The sequence below is a fragment of the Oncorhynchus masou genome, chromosome 3, assembly GCF_036934945.1.
Source record: "Oncorhynchus masou masou isolate Uvic2021 chromosome 3, UVic_Omas_1.1, whole genome shotgun sequence".
Lineage (NCBI taxonomy): Eukaryota > Metazoa > Chordata > Actinopteri > Salmoniformes > Salmonidae > Oncorhynchus > Oncorhynchus masou.
The window spans coordinates 2,457,059-2,476,447 of record NC_088214.1 but is presented as its reverse complement, the minus strand read 5'-3'; the positions used below and the strand labels follow the sequence as shown (position 1 = coordinate 2,476,447).

The window sequence follows — 19,389 nt, the reverse complement described above, 5'->3', positions numbered from 1 at the left end:
AGCCAGCCAGCCAGCCACCTAGCAAGCCAGCCAGCCGGCAAGCCAGCCAGCAAGTCAGTCCAGTACACACCACCACCTCCCACCTAGCCAGCCAGTCAGTCAGCCAGCCAGCCAGCTAGCCAGTCAGTCAGTCCAGTACACACAACCCACCTAGCAAGCCAGCCAGCCAGCTAGCCAGTCAGTCAGTCCAGTACACACAACCCACCTAGCAAGCCAGCCAGCCAGTCAGTCCAGTACACACCACCACCTCCCACCTAGCCAACCAGCCAGTCAGCCAGCCAGCCAGCTAGCCAGTCAGTCAGTCCAGTACACACAACCCACCTAGCAAGCCAGCCAGCCAGCTAGCCAGTCAGTCAGTCCAGTACACACAACCCACCTAGCCAGCCAGCCAGCCAGCCAGCCAGCCAGCCAGCCAGTCAGTCCAGTACACACCACCACCTCCCACCTAGCCAGCCAGCCAGCACACACCACCACCTCCCACCTAGCCAGCCAGCCAGTACACACCACCACCTCCCACCTAGCCAGCCAGCCAGCACACACCACCACCTCCCACCTAGCCAGCCAGCCAGCACACACCACCACCTCCCACCTAACCAGCCAGCCAGCACACACCACCACCTCCCACCTAGCCAGCCAGCCAGCACACACCACCACCTCCCACCTAACCAGCCAGCCAGAAAGAGTCAGTCCACTGGCCCAATCCAACAACATGTCCCGACAGTACAGGAGGAGGAGGAGGAGGAAACCTCAGGAAACTCCCCTTCCATTCCTTCATGTCTGTGAAAAGGAGGAATGACTCCTCAGTCAGTCTCCCAACAAGAGGAAGACGATGTGACCTCCATCAGTCTCCCAACAAGAGGAAGAGGATGTGACCTCCATCAGTCTCCCAACAAGAGGAAGACGATGTGACCTCCGTCAGTCTCCCAACAAGAGGAAGAGGATGTGACCTCCGTCAGTCTCCCAACAAGAGGAAGAGGATGACACCTCAGTCAGTCTCCCAACAAGAGGAAGAGGATGTGACCTCCGTCAGTCTCCCAACAAGAGGAAGACGATGTGACCTCCATCAGTCTCCCAACAAGAGGAAGAGGATGTGACCTCCGTCAGTCTCCCAACAAGAGGAAGAGGATGACACCTCAGTCAGTCTCCCAACAAGAGGAAGAGGATGTGACCTCCGTCAGTCTCCCAACAAGAGGAAGAGGATGACACCTCAGTCAGTCTCCCAACAAGAGGAAGAGGATGTGACCTCCGTCAGTCTCCCAACAAGAGGAAGACGATGTCACCTCCTTCAGTCTCCCAATAAGAGGAAGAGGATGACACCTCAGTCAGTCTCCCAACAAGAGGAAGAGGATGTCACCTCCGTCAGTCTCCCAACAAGAGGAAGAGGATGTCACCTCCTTCAGTCTCCCAATAAGAGGAAGAGGATGACACCTCAGTCAGTCTCCCAACAAGAGGAAGACGATGTCACCTCCGTCAGTCTCCCAACAAGAGGAAGACGATGTCACCTCCGTCAGTCTCCCAACAAGAGGAAGACGATGTCACCTCCTTCAGTCTCCCAATAAGAGGAAGAGGATGACACCTCAGTCAGTCTCCCAACAAGAGGAAGAGGATGTCACCTCCGTCAGTCTCCCAACAAGAGGAAGAGGATGTGACCTCCGTCAGTCTCCCAACAAGAGGAAGAGGATGTGACCTCCGTCAGTCTCCCAACAAGAGGAAGACGATGTCACCTCCGTCAGTCTCCCAACAAGAGGAAGACGATGTCACTTCCGTCAGTCTCCCAACAAGAGGAAGAGGATGACACCTCAGTCAGTCTCCCAACAAGAGGAAGAGGATGTCACCTCCGTCAGTCTCCCAACAAGAGGAAGAGGATGTCACCTCCGTCAGTCTCCCAACAAGAGGAAGACGATGTCACCTCCGTCAGTCTCCCAACAAGAGGAAGACGATGTCACCTCCGTCAGTCTCCCAACAAGAGGAAGACGATGTCACCTCCGTCAGTCTCCCAACAAGAGGAAGACGATGTCACCTCCGTCAGTCTCCCATCAAGAGGAAGAGGATGTGACCTCCGTCAGTCTCCCAACAAGAGGAAGACGATGTCACCTCCGTCAGTCTCCCAACAAGAGGAAGACGATGTCACCTCAGTCAGTCTCCCAACAAGAGGAAGAGGATGTGACCACCGTCAGTCTCCCAACAAGAGGAAGACGATGTCACCTCCGTCAGTCTCCCAACAAGAGGAAGACGATGTCACCTCCGTCAGTCTCCCAACAAGAGGAAGACGATGTGACCTCCATCAGTCTCCCAACAAGAGGAAGAGGATGTGACCTCCATCAGTCTCCCAACAAGAGGAAGAGGATGTCACCTCAGTCAGTCTCCCAACAAGAGGAAGACGATGTCACCTCCGTCAGTCTCCCAACAAGAAGAAGACGATGTCACCTCAGTCAGTCTCCCAACAAGAGGAAGAGGATGTGACCTCCGTCAGTCTCCCAACAAGAGGAAGACGATGTCACCTCCGTCAGTCTCCCAACAAGAAGAAGAGGATGACACCTCAGTCAGTCTCCCAACAAGAGGAAGACGATGTCACCTCAGTCAGTCTCCCAACAAGAGGAAGAGGATGTGACCACCGTCAGTCTCCCAACAAGAGGAAGAGGATGACACCTCAGTAGTACTTAGTAGTCCCCATCAGGACAGAGGGACGGGACAGAGGGTGGGGTTAGGAAGGGGCAGGTCAGTTTTTTTGGGGTCGAGGATACAAAATGGTTGAATAAAACCCCGGAAGGCTTGATGGGTGTGTGTGTCTGTCCATCCCATCACAAGAGTTCGTACTGCCTCAGATGCATCCTCTGGATGATATCTCGACAGTCGTTGAAGACTCTCCTGATGTTCTCCGTGTCCACAGCGCAGGTGAATTGGGGGTAGCAGTAGTGTCTGCCATCTCCACTGGCTGTGCTGATCCTCTGGGGACGGGAGAGGTGTTTGATTAGACTCCATCAGGCCAGTGTTGTCAACAAGAGTATGACAACAGGTGTTAAAAAAGGGACTTTTAAAGCTACAGTCTGTGATTGGTATATTACATTAACGTTTGGACATTTTGAACAAAACGGCAGCGAATTTGTTTTTGTTTAAAATCCCAGATTGTAGGTTTAAACATGAATTAAGTAATACTGAATACTTACCAGGAACTCGTCTCGGATGAAAAAGCTCTAGTCACTTTGGGGTCTTCACCAGGTTCACCAGGAGTTGCTGTAGAACAGAGACAGACAGAAACACACTGCAGGTTCAACTGCCTGATACAAAAAGAGAGGACATCCAATGGTATGGTGTGGTATGGTGTAGTGAGCATGGTGTGGTATGGTGTGGTATGGTGTAGTGAGCATGGTGTGGTATGGTGTGGTATGGTGTAGTGAGCATGGTGTGGTATGGTGTGGTATGGTGTGGTATGGTGTGGTGAGCATGGTGTGGTATGGTGTAGTGAGCATGGTGTGGGATGGTGTCGTGTGGTGTAGTGAGCATGATGTGGTGTAGTGAGCATGGGTTAATGTGATGAGGGATGGTGTGGGTTAATGTGATGAGGGATGGTGTGGGTTAATGTGGTGTGGGATGGTGTGGGTTAATGTGATGAGGGATGGTGTGGGTTAATGTGATGAGGGATGGTGTGGGTTAATGTGATGAGGTGTGGGTTAATGTGGTGTGGGATGGTGTGGGTTAATGTGATGTGGGATGGTGTGGGTTAATGTGGTGTGGGATGGTGTGGGTTAATGTGATGAGGGATGGTGTGGGTTAATGTGATGAGGGATGGTGTGGGTTAATGTGGTGTGGGATGGTGTGGGTTAATGTGATGAGGGATGGTGTGGGTTAATGTGATGAGGGATGGTGTGGGTTAATGTGGTGTGGGATGGTGTGGGTTAATGTGATGTGGTGTGGGTTAATGTGGTGTGGGATGGTGTGGGTTAATGTGGGTTAATGTGATGTGGTGTGGGTTAATGTGGTGTGGGATGGTGTGGGTTAATGTGGTGTGGAATGGTGTGGGTTAATGTGGTGTGGTGTGGGATGGTGTGGGTTAATGTGATGAGGGATGGTGTGGGTTAATGTGATGAGGGATGGTGTGGGTTAATGTGGTGTGGGTTAATGTGATGTGGAATGGTGTGGGTTAATGTGGTGTGGGTTAATGTGGTGTGGGATGGTGTGGGTTAATTTGGTGTGGGATGGTGTGGGTTAATGTGGTGTGGAATGGTGTGGGTTAATGTGGTGTGGTGTGGGATGGTGTGGGTTAATGTGATGTGGTGTGGGTTAATGTGGTGTGGGATGGTGTGGGTTAATGTGGTGTGGTATGGTGTGGGTTAATGTGATGTGGTGTGGTTAATGTGGTGTGGGATGGTGTGGGTTAATATGGTGTGGGATGGTGTGGGTTAATGTGGTGTGGGATGGTGTGGGTTAATGTGAAGTGGGATGGTGTGGGTTAATGTGGTGTGGGATGGTGTGGGTTAATGTAGTGTGGGTTAATGTGATGTGGGATGGTGTGGGTTAATGTGGTGTGGGATGGTGTGGGTTAATGTGGTGTGGGATGGTGTGGGTTAATGTGATGTGGTTTGGGATGGTGTGGGTTAATGTGAAATGGTGTGGGTTAATGTGGTGTGGTGTGGGATGGTGTGGATTAATGTGGTGTCGGATGGTGTGGGTTAATGTGGTGTGGGATGGTGTGGGTTAATGTGATGTGGGATGGTGTGGGTTAATGTGATGTGGTGTGGGTTAATGTGATGTGGTGTGGGATGGTGTGGGTTAATGTGATGTGGTGTGGGATGGTGTGGGTTAATGTGGTGTGTTGTGGGATGGTGTGGGTTAATGTGGTGTGGGATGGTGTGGGTTAATGTGGTGTGGTATGGTGTGGGTTAATGTGATGTGGTGTGGTTAATGTGGTGTGGGATGGTGTGGGTTAATATGGTGTGGGATGGTGTGGGTTAATGTGGTGTGGGATGGTGTGGGTTAATGTGAAGTGGGATGGTGTGGGTTAATGTGGTGTGGGATGGTGTGGGTTAATGTAGTGTGGGTTAATGTGATGTGGGATGGTGTGGGTTAATGTGGTGTGGGATGGTGTGGGTTAATGTGGTGTGGGATGGTGTGGGTTAATGTGATGTGGTTTGGGATGGTGTGGGTTAATGTGAAATGGTGTGGGTTAATGTGGTGTGGTGTGGGATGGTGTGGGTTAATGTGGTGTCGGATGGTGTGGGTTAATGTGGTGTGGGATGGTGTGGGTTAATGTGATGTGGGATGGTGTGGGTTAATGTGATGTGGTGTGGGTTAATGTGATGTGGTGTGGGATGGTGTGGGTTAATGTGATGTGGTGTGGGATGGTGTGGGTTAATGTGGTGTGTTGTGGGATGGTGTGGGTTAATGTGGTGTGGGATGGTGTGGGTTAATGTGTTGTGGGATGGTGTGGTTTAATGTGGTGTGGGATGGTGTGGGTTAATGTGATGTGGTGTGGGATGGTGTAGGTTAATGTGGTGTGGGTTAATGTGATGTGGGATGGTGTGGGTTAATGTGGTGTGGGATGGTGTGGGTTAATGTGGTGTGGGATGGTGTGGGTTAATGTGATGTGGTGTGAGTTAATGTGATGTGGGATGGTGTGGGTTAATGTGATGTGGTTTGGGATGGTGTGGGTTAATGTGAAATGGTGTGGGTTAATGTGGTGTGGTGTGGGATGGTGTGGGTTAATGTGGTGTTGGATGGTGTGGGTTAATGTGATGTGGGATGGTGTGGGTTAATGTGATGTGGGATGGTGTGGGTTAATGTGATGTGGTGTGGGATGGTGTGGGTTAATGTGATGTGGTGTGGGATGGTGTGGGTTAATGTGGTGTGGGATGGTGTGGGTTAATGTGTTGTGGGATGGTGTGGTTTAATGTGGTGTGGGATGGTGTGGGTTAATGTGATGTGGTGTGGGTTAATGTGGTGTGGGTTAATGTGGTGTGGTGAGCTGCCTACCTTCATTGGGTAAGGTGTAGCGGGCATATTCAGGGAAGTAGTTTTCGATTTTGGATTTTCCAGCTAATACCTTCTCAGCCAACATGTCCTGCTTGTTCAGAAATAATATGACCGATATAGTGCGTAACCATCTGGAGATTAACAACAAACAAACAAACAAAAAAATGTCAGATCCAGGATAAAGACTTTACTGTGTGATTAAAATATAGAGAAGCAGTCAAAAGTTTGGACCCACCGACTCATTCCAGGGTTTTTCTTTATTTTTACTATTTCTACATTGTAGAATAATAGTGAAGACATCAAAACTATGAAATAACACATATGGAATCATGTAAAAAAGTGTTCAACAAATCAAAATATATTTTATATTTGAGATTGTTCAAAGTAGCCACCCTTTGCCTTCATGACAGCTTTGCACACTCTTAGCATTCTCTCAACCAGCTTCATGAGGTAGTCACCTGGAATGCATTTCAATTAACAGGTGTGCCTTGTTAAAAGTCAATTTGTTGAATTTATTTCCTTCTTAATGTGTTTGAGCCAATCAGTTGTGTTGTGACAAGGTAGGGGTGGTATACAGAAGATAGCCCTATTTGGTAAAAGACCAAATCCATATTATGGCAAGAACAGCTCAAATAAGCAAAGAGAAATGACAGTTCATCATCACTTTAAGACATGAAGGTCAGTCAACATGGAACATTTGACCCAGAGTTACCTCTGCTGCAGAGGATAAGTTCATTAGAGTTAACTGGCTCTCATGAGGACCGCCACAGGAAAGGAAGACCCAGAGTTACCTCTGCTGCAGAAGATAAGTTCATTAGAGTTAACTGCACCTTGAGGCTGTATTTGTAAGTCGCTCTGGATAAGAGCGTCTGCTAAATGACTTAAATGTAAATGTAAATGTTAACTGGCTCTCATGAGGACCGCCACAGGAAAGGAAGACCCAGAGTTACCTCTGCTGCAGAGGATAAGTTCATTAGAGTTACCTGCACCTCATGAGGACCGCCATGGGAAAGGAAGACCCAGAGTTACCTCTGCTGCAGAGGATAAGTTCATTAGAGTTACCAGCCTCAGAAATTGCAGCCCAAATAAATGCTTCACAGGAAACTGAGTGAATCAGGCCTTCATGGTCGAATTGCTGCTAAGAAACCACAACTAAAGGACACCAATAAGAAGAAGAGACTTGCTTGGAGCAAAAAACACAAGCAATGGACATTCAACCAGTGTAAATGTGTCCTTTGGTCTGATGAGTCCAAATTAGAGATATTTGGTTAGGTGAACGGATGATCTCCGCATGTGTGGTTTCCACCGTGAAGCATGGAGGAGGAGGTGTGATTGTGTGGGGGTGCTTTAGACTAGTCCTGTACTGTCATTTCTAGCATAAAAATGTAACTGTGTAAGATTCATGGGCATATTCGGGTAGTCTAGTAACTTTAAATGATTCTGTAGATTCTAAAGCTGTACTGTTCTGCATCGTATAAGTCTTTCGTCTCACTCCGGGGTCTTTATTTTAACAAACCTAATGTGACGGTAAACCAAAGCGCTTGCGGTGCCACAGAATGCTGCAAGGTGTGCTGCAGTACGACGCAACTTTTAAAAGGAGGGAAACCACTGTAGGTCAGGGGTGCTTCAGAAATATTTTTGCTATTTTTCACAGCCATTATTATGAGTGTAATAGCTGGCGTTGGCGTGAAAAGGTTGGCTTTTAATGATTAATAGAGTTGTAAGATGTGACGAAGGCTTGGCCACTCACTGGCCGATCAACGTGTTCCATGGCTGAAGACGGTTTATCTCCAGTTCTTGACGGCATTAGCATTGTCATTAGCATTGTCATTAGCATTGTCATCTCCAATCTGGCTGGGGGCACAGGAATATTCTCGTCCTAGTCCATTGTGGATTGATACAATAAAAAAAATGATCCCGTGTTTGCTCAATATGTTGACATTGGCTTCAACAAGTATAGATGTTTATGCATCACACTTCTCCTCAGTATAAAATACTAGGCTCCTGTAAAGGGTATTGTATGTGTTAGGCATGTTTTCAATAAGCAAGATAAAGCCTGGGCTTCTGTAAAGGGTATTGTATGTGTGAGGCATGTTTTCAATAAGCAAGATAAAGCCTGGGCTTCTGTAAAGGGTATTGTATGTGTGAGGCATGTTTTCAATAAGCAAGATAAAGCCTGGGCTTCTGTAAAGGGTATTGTATGTGTGAGGCATGTTTTCAATAAGCAAGATAAAGCCTGGGCTTCTGTAAAGGGTATTGTATGTGTGAGGCATGTTTTCAATAAGCAAGATAAAGCCTGGGCTTCTGTAAAGGGTGTTGTATGTGTGAGGCATGTTTTCAATAAGCAAGATAAAGCCTGGGCTTCTGTAAAGGGTATTGTATGTGTGAGGCATGTTTTCAATAAGCAAGATAAAGCCTGGGCTTCTGTAAAGGGTGTTGTATGTGTGAGGCATGTTTTCAATAAGCAAGATAAAGCCTGGGCTTCTGTAAAGGGTATTGTATGTGTGAGGCATGTTTTCAATAAGCAAGATAAAGCCTGGGCTTCTGTAAAGGGTGTTGTATGTGTGAGGCATGTTTTCAATAAGCAAGATAAAGCCTGGGCTTCTGTAAAGGGTATTGTATGTGTGAGGCATGTTTTCAATAAGCAAGATAAAGCCTGGGCTTCTGTAAAGGGTATTGTATGTGTGAGGCATGTATTCAATAAGCAAGATAAAGCCTGGGCTTCTGTAAAGGGTATTGTATGTGTGAGGCATGTTTTCAATAAGCAAGATAAAGCCTGGGCTTCTGTAAAGGGTGTTGTATGTGTGAGGCATGTTTTCAATAAGCAAGATAAAGCCTGGGCTTCTGTAAAGGGTATTGTATGTGTGAGGCATGTTTTCAATAAGCAAGATAAAGCCTGGGCTTCTGTAAAGGGTATTGTATGTGTGAGGCATGTTTTCAATAAGCAAGATAAAGCCTGGGCTTCTGTAAAGGGTGTTGTATGTGTGAGGCATGTTTTCAATAAGCAAGATAAAGCCTGGGCTTCTGTAAAGGGTATTGTATGTGTGAGGCATGTTTTCAATAAGCAAGATAAAGCCTAGGACTGCCGTTGATGTGGCCTGATAGGACTGAATAATGTTTGGAGGAGCGTGTCTTTGGTAAACGGACAAGAAGCGCTCTTTGGAAATGGGGATGGATACAAGCCGAATGGAGTATGCACTAACTTAAGTGTTTCGAAATAGGAGTGTCACCAGCAATGCTCTTCTGGGACTGCCGGTCATAGAAAATGAGCCCAAGTAAAGAAGCACGAGATTGAAATTCATTTAAATGTTTTGAGTTTTCCTCCTTAGTTAATAACATCATTAACATTTCTCTTTACTGTGGGAATTGTGATCGAATCAGCAAAACATTAGCCACTTTCAATGCAACATACCGAAACAAAACAAAACTACTCAAGAGATTTTGTTGTAGGCAGAACGTATCAGAGTAGGATTAACAGACCGGTGTGCCATAACCAATCAGAGCTGCAGTAGGCCTATATGCAAATAGACCATTGCCTTAAATGGATCAGTACCATTAACTTTGAACTGGACTGTGTTTACATTATGAGCGGTCGTAAGTAGATTAACTAGTTTTGAGATCAACGTGAGAGCTGCATGTAGCTAGCCACGTGTGCACATTTTGTCCATATCCTTTAGGTCAGAGGTTAGCATAATTTGTCTGATTCTCTGTAATAATGGTATGGGAATAATAATGCATTTTATTTAGTTAATGAAGTGGTTTCTTGCATCAAACACAACAACAACATTTTTCAGTCACCTCCTTGTCCGAAGGAGGTTGGAAGCAAAAATCTCTCATTTGGACCAAAGCACAAATTTCCACCGGTCTAATTTCCATTGCTCGGGTTTCTTGGCCCATGCAAGTCTCTTCTTATTATTGGTGTCCTTTAGTAGTGGTTTCTTTGCAGCAATTCGACCATGAAGGCCTGATTCATGCAGTCTCCTCTGAACAGTTGATGTTGAGATGTGTCTGTTACTTGAACTCTGTGAAGTGTTTATTTAGGCTGCAATTTCTGAGGCTGGTAACTCTAATGAACAGCAGAGGTAAGTCTGGGGCTTCCTATCCTGTGGTTGTCCTCATGAGAGCCAGTTTCATCATAGTGCTTGATGGTTTTTGCGACTGCACTTGAAGAAACTTTCAAATTTCTTGAAAAGTTCTTGAAATGTTCCATATAGATTTACCTTAATCTCTTAAAGTAATGATGGACTGTCGTTTCTCTTTGCTAATTTGAGCTGTTCTTGTCATAATATGAACTTGGTCTTTTTTTGTTGTTGAATGTTTAATTTTTTTACATTTTCCATATAAGAACATTCAAAACAAAAATGAGAAGATATTAGACAACAATATAACAAAGTGACAGTAACCTTACAAGACAACAGACAAGTGTAAAATAAAATCAAATAAAATATATACAAGTCATAATAAAAAACGAATGAGACACCTGCCGAAGGTAGTGTAATAAAATCACAAAATCATTTTAGACCCAAGCCACCCCCTGTACCCGGGTTTTGAACTACTCCTCTCTGGGCGCAGGTATAGGGCACCCCTGAGCAGGAAAAATAGAACTAGACAGTCATTTGTGCCAGGTGTGAAATCCCTCCTAAATAGCTCAGGCTAATGTTCCTATAGACTCAGTAAGGCCAGCAGTTCCTTTCCACCCAGTAAGGCCAGCAGGATAATGTTCCTATAGACTCAGTAAGGCCAGCAGGCTAATGTTCCTATAGACTCAGTAAGACCAGCAGGCTAATGTTCCTATAGACTCAGTAAGGCCAGCAGTTCCTTTCCACCCAGTAAGGCCAGCAGGCTAATGTTCCTATAGACTCAGTAAGACCAGCAGGCTAATGTTCCTATCAACCCAGTAAGGCCAGCAGTTCCTTTCCACCCAGTAAGGCCAGCAGGCTAATGTTCCTATCCACTCAGTAAGGCCAGCAGTTCCTTTCCACCCAGTAAGGCCAGCAGGCTAATGTTCCTATCCACTCAGTAAGGCCAGCAGTTCCTTTCCACCCAGTAAGGCCAGCAGGCTAATGCTAATGTTCCTATAGACTCAGTAAGGCCAGCAGGCTAATGCTAATGTTCCTATAGACTCAGTAAGGCCAGCAGGCTAATGTTCCTATCCACTCAGTAAGGTCAGCAGGCTAATGTTCCTATCCACCCAGTAAGGCCAGCAGGCTAATGTTCCTATAGACTCAGTAAGGCCAGCAGGCTAATGTTCCTATAGATTCAGTAAGGCCAGCAGGCTAATGTTCCTATAGACTCAGTAAGGCCAGCAGACTAATGCTCCTATCCACCCAGTAAGGCCAGCAGACTAATGCTCCTATCCACCCAGTAAGGCCAGCAGACTAATGCTCCTATCCACCCAGTAAGACCAGCAGGCTAATGTTCCTATAGACTCAGTAAGACCAGCAGACTAATGTTCCTATCCACCCAGTAAGACCAGCAGGCTAATGTTCCTATAGACTCAGTAAGACCAGCAGGCTAATGTTCCTATAGTCTCAGTAAGGCCAGCAGGCTAATGTTCCTATAGACTCAGTAAGACCAGCAGGCTAATGTTCCTATCCACTCAGTAAGGCCAGCAGGCTAATGTTCCTATCCACCCAGTAAGGCCAGCAGGCTAATGTTCCTATAGACTCAGTAAGGCCAGCAGGCTAATGTTCCTATAGACTCAGTAAGTCCAGCAGGCTAATGTTCCTATAGACTCAGTAAGGCCAGCAGTTCCTTTCCACCCAGTAAGGCCAGCAGGCTAATGTTCCTATCCACTCAGTAAGGCCAGCAGTTCCTTTCCACCCAGTAAGGCCAGCAGGCTAATGTTCCTATCCACTCAGTAAGGCCAGCAGTTCCTTTCCACCCAGTAAGGCCAGCAGGCTAATGTTCCTATAGACTCAGTAAGGCCAGCAGGCTAATGTTCCTATAGACTCAGTAAGGCCAGCAGGCTAATGTTCCTATTCACTCAGTAAGGCCAGCAGGCTAATGTTCCTATAGACTCAGTAAGGCCAGCAGGCTAATGTTCCTATAGACTCAGTAAGACCAGCAGGCTAATGTTCCTATAGACTCAGTAAGGCCAGCAGGCTAATGTTCCTATAGACTCAGTAAGACCAGCAGGCTAATGTTCCTATAGACTCAGTAAGGCCAGCAGGCTAATGTTCCTATAGACTCAGTAAGACCAGCAGGCTAATGTTCCTATAGACTCAGTAAGGCCAGCAGGCTAATGTTCCTATAGACTCAGTAAGACCAGCAGGCTAATGTTCCTATAGACTCAGTAAGGCCAGCAGGCTAATGTTCCTATAGACTCAGTAAGGCCAGCAGGCTAATGTTCCTATAGACTCAGTAAGGCCAGCAGGCTAATGTTCCTATCCACCCAGTAAGGCCAGCAGGCTAATGTTCCTATAGTCTCAGTAAGGCCAGCAGGCTAATGTTCCTATAGACTCAGTAAGACCAGCAGGCTAATGTTCCTATCCACTCAGTAAGGCCAGCAGGCTAATGTTCCTATAGACTCAGTAAGGCCAGCAGGCTAATGTTCCTATAGACTCAGTAAGACCAGCAGGCTAATGTTCCTATCCACTCAGTAAGACCAGCAGGCTAATGTTCCTATCCACTCAGTAAGGCCAGCAGGGTAATGTTCCTATCGACCCAGTAAGGCCAGCAGGCTAATGTTCCTATAGACTCAGTAAGGCCAGCAGACTAATGCTCCTATCCACCCAGTAAGACCAGCAGGCTAATGCTCCTATCCACCCAGTAAGGCCAGCAGACTAATGCTCCTATCCACCCAGTAAGACCAGCAGGCTAATGTTCCTATAGACTCAGTAAGACCAGCAGACTAATGTTCCTATCCACCCAGTAAGACCAGCAGGCTAATGTTCCTATAGACTCAGTAAGACCAGCAGGCTAATGTTCCTATAGACTCAGTAAGACCAGCAGGCTAATGTTCCTATAGACTCAGTAAGACCAGCAGGCTAATGTTCCTATAGACTCAGTAAGGCCAGCAGGCTAATGTTCCTATAGACTCAGTAAGGCCAGCAGTTCCTATCCACCCAGTAAGGCCAGCAGGCTAATGTTCCTATCCACCCAGTAAGGCCAGCAGGCTAATGTTCCTATCCACCCAGTAAGGCCAGCAGTTCCTATCCACCCAGTAAGGCCAGCAGTTCCTATCCACCCAGTAAGACCAGCAGGCTAATGTTCCTATCCACTCAGTAAGGCCAGCAGGCTAATGTTCCTATCCACTCAGTAAGGCCAGCAGGCTAATGTTCCTATCCACCCAGTAAGGCCAGCAGGCTAATGTTCCTATCCACCCAGTAAGGCCAGCAGTTCCTATCCACCCAGTAAGGCCAGCAGTTCCTATCCACCCAGTAAGGCCAGCAGGCTAATGTTCCTATAGACTCAGTAAGACCAGCAGGCTAATGTTCCTATAGACTCAGTAAGACCAGCAGGCTAATGTTCCTATCCACCCAGTAAGGCCAGCAGGCTAATGTTCCTATAGACTCAGTAAGGCCAGCAGGCTAATGTTCCTATAGACTCAGTAAGGCCAGCAGGCTAATGTTCCTATAGACTCAGTAAGGCCAGCAGGCTAATGTTCCTATAGACTCAGTAAGGCCAGCAGGCTAATGTTCCTATAGACTCAGTAAGACCAGCAGGCTAATGTTCCTATCCACCCAGTAAGGCCAGCAGGCTAATGTTCCTATAGTCTCAGTAAGACCAGCAGGCTAATGTTCCTATCAACCCAGTAAGGCCAGCAGGCTAATGTTCCTATTCACCCAGTAAGGCCAGCAGGGTAATGTTCCTATCCACCCAGTAAGGCCAGCAGGCTAATGTTCCTATCCACTAAGTAAGGCCAGCAGGCGAATGTTCCTATCCACCCAGTAAGGCCAGCAGGCTAATGTTAATGTTCCTATCCACCCAGTAAGGCCAGTAGGCTAATGTTCCTATCCACTAAGTAAGGCCAGCAGGCGAATGTTCCTATCCACCCAGTAAGGCCAGCAGGCTAATGTTCCTATCCACCCAGTAAGGCCAGCAGGCTAATGTTCCTATCCACCCAGTAAGGCCAGCAGGCTAATGTTCCTATCCACTCAGTAAGGCCAGCAGGCTAATGTTCCTATCCACTCAGTAAGGCCAGCAGGCTAATGTTCCTATCCACCCAGTAAGGCCAGCAGGCTAATGTTCCTATGCACTCAGTAAGGCCAGCAGGCTACTGTTCCTAACCACCCAGTAAGGCCAGCAGGCTAATGTTCCTATCCACCCAGTAAGACCAGCAGGCTAAAGTTCCTGCTAATGAATCTGTTTTCCATTTCAAGGCAATACATTTATTGGCCATCGCTAGCAATATTTCTGTTAGCTTTATAGTACTGTTTTGCCTAAGATTGTTGTTCGTAAAGTTGCCCAGTAGACAGACCTCCGGGTCTAAAGGGAATGCAACCCCGTGAATTGAGGATATGGTATCGCATACCCCTGCCAGAAACCGTGTCGTTTTGAACACTACCAAGTGGAATGGAGGAATGTTCCTTCATCTGAGCCACATCTAAAACATAGGGAGGAGATGTCTGGGTTGAACCTGTGCAGTCTAGATGGGGTGATATAGAGCTGATGGAGGAAATTAAACTGGATCAGTCTGTATCTGGAGTTCAATGTGGATGTAACACCAGGGTTATGATGGTGAAGCCCATAGGGTTATGATGGTGAAGCCCATAGGGTTATGATGGTGAAGCCCATAGGGTTATGTTGGTGAAGCCCATAGGGTTATGTTGGTGAAGCCCATAGGGTTATGTTGGTGAAGCCCATAGGGTTATGTTGGTGAAGCCCATAGGGTTATGTTGGTGAAGCCCATAGGGTTATGATGGTGAAGCCCATAGGGTTATGATGGTGAAGCCCATAGGGTTATGATGGTGAAGCCCATAGGGTTATGATGGTGAAGCCCATAGGGTTATGTTGGTGAAGCCCATAGGGTTATGATGGTGAAGCCCATAGGGTTATGATGGTGAAGCCCATAGGGTTATGATGGTGAAGCCCATAGGGTTATGTTGGTGAAGCCCATAGGGTTATGATGGTGAAGCCCATAGGGTTATGATGGTGAAGCCCATAGGGTTATGATGGTGAAGCCCATAGGGTTATGATGGTGAAGCCCATAGGGTTATGTTGGTGAAGCCCATAGGGTTATGTTGGTGAAGCCCATAGGGTTATGTTGGTGAAGCCCATAGGGTTATGATGGTGAAGCCCATAGGTGACCATCTAAAAGGAAACTTATGCTTGATGTTATGATGGTCAAATACAGACAACGGTAAGATTTCACTTTTATCAAAATTGACCTAATATCCAGAGAAATAACTATTATGCTGTAATAGGTTTTGTAAGTGAGAGAGGGAGTGTTCTGGGTTCGTTAGAAATAAGACGAGAAGACTTATGGGTATATGGGGGGGGCCCACCTCAAAGCCATGTATGTCGGGGAACGTTCTAACGGCCTCAGCCAACGGGTCGATGGTGAGGGTGCGAAGAGGTGGGGGATGGACTTGGTCTTTTACCAAATTGAGCTATCTTCTGTATACCCCCCTTACCTTGTCACACAAGTGATTGGCTCAAACCCATTAAGAAGGAAATCAATTCCACAAATTAACTTTTAAGAAGGCACACCTGCTAATCGAAATGTATTACAGGTGACTACCTCATGAAACTGGTTGTGAAATAGCCAAGAGTGTGCAAAGCTGTCATCAAGGCAAACGGTGGCTGTTTGAAGAATTATGATTTGTTTAACACTTTTTTGGTTACTACATGATTCCATATGTGTTATTAAATTACATTTGTCCCTTCACTGGAACTAAGGGGCCTATCCCAACCATGAAAAACAGCCCCAGACCATTAATCCTCCTCCACCAAACTTTACAGTTGGCACTATGCATTGGGGCAGGTAACGTTCTCCTGGCATCCCCAGATTCGTCTGTCAGACTGCCAGATGGTGAACCGTGATTCATCACTATTGCGCATTGTGATCTTAGGCTTGTGTGCAGTTGCTCGGCCATGGAAACCATTTCATGAAGCTGCCGACAAACAGCGCTGACATTGCTTCAAGAGGCAGTTTGGAACTCGGTAGTGATGCAACCGAGGATAGACGATTTCTACAAGCTACGCGCTTCAGCACTCGGCGTCCCGTTCTGTGAGCTTGTGTGGTCTACCACTTTGCAGGCTCAGCCGTTGTTGCTCCTAAACGTTTACACTTCACAATAACAGCACTTACAGTTGACCGAGGAAGCTCTAGCAGGGCAGAAATTTGACGAAACTGAGTTGTTGGAAAGCATGGCATCCTAGAACAAGTGCCATGTTGAAAGTCACTGAGCTCTTCATTAAGGCCATTCTACTGCCAATGTTTGTCTATGGAGATTGCATGGCGGTGTGCTCGATTTTTATACACCTTGTCACCAATGGGTGTGGCTGAAATAGCCAGATCTCCTAATTAGAGTGGGTGTCTACATACTTTCGTATATATGGTTCTACACAGACCTGTTTTTCCAGATACTGCGGAAGAGATCCAGGGCTTCCCGTAGCCTGTTGGTGTTGTTGTCCTCTCTTATGACCATGTTGTAGCTGCTGCTGGCAACCACAAAGATGATAGCAGTCACATCTACAGGAGAGGAGGAGATAAGATGATGGCAGTCACATCTACAGGAGAGGAGGAGATAAGATGATAGCAGTCACATCTAGCGGAGAGGAGGAGATAAGATGATCGCAGTCACATCTAGAGGAGAGGAAATTGACACCCTTGACAAAGAAAAGCAAAAAAGACTCAAATCATTTAAATACTCAGCTATATTGTATTACATTATAATTCTACCAAAAAATGTGGAAATTATTATTATTATCTATTTTATACTGATCCTTGGATAATGTCACTGAGCCTTAAAAAATGGCCCCAGAACAAGTGGTAAAAAATAGTAAATAACACACAAAGATTCACCGCCATATTTTACAGCAGGTATGGGGTTCTTTTCTGCTTATTTCGGCGCCAAACTCACCAATGGTGTGCATGGCCAACGAGCTCTATTTTCATGTCATCTGACCAAAACACTGGTTCCAATCCAACTGGTTCCAATCCAACTGGTTCCAATCCAACTGGTTCCAATCCAATCCAACTGGTTCCAATCCAACTGGTTCCAATCCAATCCAACTGGTTCCAATCCAATCCAACTGGTTCCAATCCAATCCAACTGTTTCCAATCCAATGGCGCCAATCCAATCCAATGTTTTCAACTTTTAAGGGCTGACTGAGTCTGTAATACGTGTTTCAAGCAGACCACCATAGTGTTCTTGGGCACAGGGACTACGGTAAAAAGGCCTAAACTATGAGAATATTTTGAAGATAAATACACAACGCAGAGGATGAGAGGACTAAAAACTAGCGTACTAATGGTCAATAGCGAATTGTAAATGGGAGTTGGGTTTCAGTTCAACATCTGTTCAGAATCTGTTGAATGTCCTGAACTCAGAACGACACGTGCTACGTGGGCCACGTTTTCATTGGTCTATATTGAGTAGGGGGCAGGATACTTGTTATTTGGTCATTGGCTAAGTTGTACTGCAAGGACTTATGATTGGTCAACCCCAGGCTAGGGTGGGGGGTTATACATGTCATCCTGTTCCTTTGTCTCATTTCAAGTCTAGCACTTTTCAAGTACCAACTGGAGAAAATGTTTGCTTTTCAAGGTATTCCAGGATTTGAATTTCAGAGTGATAAATTCAAGTACTTTAAGCACCTTAATCACCTTGTTATCTGGTTTCAATAAAGATAAAAGCACAGCTGAAAGTAGAAGACTGGGTTTAAAAGCTCTACTAGGGTGTCTCCTAGGATGTCTCCTATGGTGTCTCCTAGGGTGTCTCCTATGATGTCTCCTAGGGTGTATCCTATGGTGTATCCTATGGTGTCTCCTATGGTGTTTCCTTCCTCTCTAGTTCTGTCACCTTTGACCTCAGATGGGATGTCTCCTGGTCTGACAAACACCTCTCTGGCCCTGTCACCTTTGACCTCAGAAGTGGAAGAACGATATCAGCAGATAAGGTGGATTGAGACGCATTCAATGGAAAACAACAGATATCAGATATACTTAAACTGATGGATTTTAAACAAAATCTCTCTCCGAGCAATTGCAATTAGTATAAAATAATAGACTTTTGTTTTGAGCATACAATATAGCTCAGTATTTAAATTATTTATTTTATACACTCATTTTTGCTCATCTTCATCAAGGATGTCAATAACACACACACTACATACAACGCACCATTAAAGCACTGGATCCATTTTCTCCTTTTCTCTCTGGCCGCCAACATCAAACATACTGAGAGAGAAGAGGGAGGTGAGAGGAGAGAGGGAGGAGGGAGGAGCAGAGAGGAGAGGGGAGAAACAGGAGGAGAGAAACAGAAGGAGAGAAGATATAATATTAGGTCACATAACCACATGTAACACTGGACTGGCTGACTGACTGACTGACTGACTGACTGACTGACTGACTGACTGACTCAATGACTGACTGGACTGGCTGACTGACTCAATGACTGGCTGACTGACTGGCTGACTGGACTGGACTGGCTGACTGTCTGTCTGACTGACTGACTGGACTGGACTGGCTGACTGACTGACTGGACTGGCGGACTGGTCTGGCTGACTGACTGACTGACTGGACTGGACTGGCTGACTGGACTGGACTGGCTGACTGGCTGACTGGACTGGACTGGCTGACTGGACTGGCTGACTGGACTGACTGACTGGCTGACTGGCTGACTGACTGGCTGACTGGCTGACTGGACTGGCTGGACTGACTGACTGACTCAATGACTGACTGACTGACTGACTGGCTGACTGGACTGGCTGACTGACTCAATGACTGACTGACTGACTGGACTGCACTGACTGACTGGACTGCACTGACTGACTGGACTGGCTGACTGACTGAATGACTGGACTGGCTGACTGACTGGACTGACTGGACTGGACTGACTGGACTGACTGGAATGACTGGCGAGAATGACTGGACTGGCTGACTGACTGGACTGACTGACTGGACTGGACCGGCTGGACTGACTGACTGACTGGACTGACTGGAATGACTGGCGAGAATGACTGGACTGGCTGACTGGCTTTCTGACTGGCTGACAGAGTAGTGATGCTGATCTAGGATCTGGTGCCCCCTGTCCATCTAATCATATTGATTATGATCTGACAGGGGAACTGATCCAGGTTCAGCCCTCTTACCCTGTCTGAGATGATTTATGAGTCCAAAATCTGCTTCAGTTCATCTTTTCACCAGAGCAGAGAGAGAGAGAGACGGACAGACAGACAGAAAGAGAGATAGATAGAGAGAGAGACAGACAGGGAGAGAGAGAGACAGACAGATAGAAAGAGACAGA

General features: G+C 46.5%; 1 pseudogene; it reads right to left on the bottom strand.

The window, feature by feature from the left end:
- Nucleotides 1–2,786: 2,786 nt before the first annotated feature.
- LOC135508952 (guanine nucleotide-binding protein G(s) subunit alpha-like) lies at nt 2,787–18,320 on the bottom strand (annotated as a pseudogene).
- Nucleotides 18,321–19,389: the final 1,069 nt, after the last annotated feature.